Source organism: Marmota marmota, unplaced genomic scaffold (genome assembly GCF_001458135.2).
Source record: "Marmota marmota marmota unplaced genomic scaffold, marMar, whole genome shotgun sequence".
NCBI lineage: Eukaryota > Metazoa > Chordata > Mammalia > Rodentia > Sciuridae > Marmota > Marmota marmota.
The window spans coordinates 19,049,255-19,052,153 of NW_025999960.1; the positions used below are offsets into that span (position 1 = coordinate 19,049,255).

Below are 2,899 nucleotides of genomic sequence, written 5' to 3' on the forward strand. Positions count from 1 at the left end.
AATTAAACTCGAAATCCTCCTGCCTCAGCCTCCCAAGCTTCTGGGATTACAGGTGTGTGCCACTGCACCTGGCTGAGTTTCACCGTCTTAATAATACCAGGCCTTGTCAATTTGTGAATATGGAATGTCTTTCCATTTATTTATGTCTTCTAAATGTCTTTCAATTGTGTTTTGCAGTTTCAAGTGCACAAATCATGAACTACTTTTGTTAAATTTATTTATAAGTATTTTTTTTCTTTTTGGTGCTATTGTAAATGGAATTGTTTTCTTAATTTCAGTTTCAGATTTTGTATTTCTTCTCAAGTCAGTTTCTGTCATTTGTATCTTTCTAGGAATTTTTGCATTTCATCTAATTTGTTTGCGTTTGGTTGTTTTTATTTTTGTGAGACTGATAGTAATATCCTCTTTTATTTCTGATTTTAGTAACTTGTGTTTTTATTTATTTATTTATTTATTTATTATTTTTTAGTTGGACACAATACCTTTATTTATTTATTTTTATGTGGTGCTGAGGATCGAACCCAGGGCCTCTCACTTGCTAGGTGAGAGCTCTACCGCTGAGCCACAACCCCAGCCCACTGTGTTTTATTTTTATCTTGGTCAGTTTAACTGAAGTTTTTTTCTTTTTTTTTTTTTAAATATTTATTTATTTAGTTAGTAATTGGCAGACACAACATCTTTGTTTGTATGTGGTGCTGAGGATCGAACCCGGGCCACACGCATGACAGGCGAGCGCGCTACCACTTGAGCCACATCTCCAGCCCTGAAGTTTTTTTCAATTTGTTGATCTTCTCAAAGAATCAACTTCAGGTTTTATTTACTTTTCTCCGATATTTCTCCATTCTCTATTCATTGATTTTCATGCTAATCTCTATTATGTCCTTCCATGTATTTGCTTTGGATTTTTCTTTTTCTTTGTTTCTTTCGGTTAGGTTATTGATTTTAGATCTTTTTTTTTTTTTAAACTATACTCATTTATAGCTGTAACCTTCCCTTTAAGCATTGCTTAGCTGCATTCCATAAATGTAATAGGTTTTGTTTTAATTTTTATTAATCTCAAAGTATTCTTCTAATTTCTATTTCAACCATTTCTTCTTTTTATTTTTTAATTTCTTTTTTTGAACCATTGTTTATTTAGGTATATGTTGTTTATTTTCCACATACTTGTGAATTTCCCTTTTCTTCCTCCTGGTACTCATTTAATTTTTCTCTCCTTGTGATAGGAGGATATACACTATTATAATACTTTTAAATTTATCAAGACCATATTTAGACTTAACATGTTCTATCCCAGAGAAAAAATGTACCTTAAGACAATTTGTGTTCAACACTGGGCACAGTAGCCTGCACCTGTAGTCCCATCTACTCCAAAGCCTAAAGCAAGGAGTATTGCTTGAGCCAGGAGTTTGGAACCAGCTGGGCAACATAGTAAGACCCTCTCTCAAAACAATAAAAATAAAAAAGAATTTGTATTCTGCTGTTGTTGGACAGATCATTATATAGATGTCTTTTAAATATAGATGGTTTATAGTATTATTCAAATTATCTCTTGTTAATGTGTCTAAGTATTCTGTCCATTATTGTAATAGGATATTGAAGTCTATTATCATCGAATTGTCTATTTCTGCATTCAGTTCTGTCAATCATTGCTTCATATACTTGGGGACTCTTTTATTAGGTGCATTTATGTTTACAATTGCTATATCTTTTTTTAATATTTATTTTTTTTGTTTTAGGTGGACATAATATCTTTATTTATTTTTATGTGGTGCTGAGGATCGAACGCATGCCAGGGCAGTTCGTTTACCACTTGAACCACATCCCCCCAGCCCCAACAATTGCTATATCTTTTTGATAAAGTGATTTTTTTTTCTTTCTTTCTTTGGTACAGAGACTTTACCCAGAAGTACTTAACCACTGAACCACATCCCCAGCCCTTTTAAATTTTTTTTCTTTTTTCTTGCTTTCTTTCTTTTTTTTTTTTGAGACAGGGTCTCACTAAGTCCTTACGGCCTCAACAAGTTGTTGAGGTAGGTCTGGAACTTGCAATCCTCCTACCTAAGGCTCCCAAGTCTAGGATTACGGTGTGCACCATTGTACCTCGCTGAAATAATTCCTTTATCCTTGTAAAATGTCCTCCTTTAGCCAAGCATGGTGGTGCATGCCTGTATTCCCAGGGATTTGGGAGGCTAAGGCAGGAGGATTGCAAGATCAAGGATAGCCTTGGCAATTTAGTAAGACCCTGTTTCAAAATAGAAAATAAAAAGAGATTGGGATGTGGTTCCATGGTAGAGTGCCCCTGCCCACACCCCCCAAAAATGGCCAGGGGTGTAGTTCAGTGGTAGAGTACCCCTGGGTTCAGTCTCTACTCTGGTAGATGGAGGAGTCCTGCTTTGTCTCTAAATAAAACTTTTTTTTTTTTTTTTTTTGGTACCAGGAACTTAACCCACTGGTGCTTAACCAGTGGGCCAAATCTCCAGCTCTTTTTAAAATATTTTATTTAGGGATAGGGTCTCCCTGAGTTGCTTTAGGACCTCGATAAGTTGCTCAGACTAACTTTGAACTCAGGATCCTCCTGCCTGAGCCTCCTGAGCCATTGGGATTACAAGTATGTGCCACCACACCCAGGTCCAATAACAATTCTATCTTTATGTATTTATTTATTTATTTATTTTAGTTGTCGTTGAACACAATACCTTTATTTGATTTATTTATTTTTATGTAGTGTTAAGAATCGAACCCAGGGCCTCACACATGAGAGGTGAGCTCTCTAATGCTGAGCCACAACCCCAGCCCAACAATTTTATCTTTAAGTACTTTTTGTAGTATGTCAGATCTCTGTTGGTTACTATTTGCATCATGTATCTTTTTTCATTTTTTTACTTTTAGCCCCTACATG

General features: G+C 35.3%; 1 non-coding gene across 1 annotated transcript; it reads right to left on the minus strand.

Annotated features, from left to right (window-relative positions):
* Nucleotides 1-500: 500 nt before the first annotated feature.
* Trnaa-agc lies at nucleotides 501-573 on the minus strand. Its single transcript has one exon. It is a non-coding gene; the product is annotated as a tRNA-Ala (tRNA).
* Nucleotides 574-2,899: the final 2,326 nt, after the last annotated feature.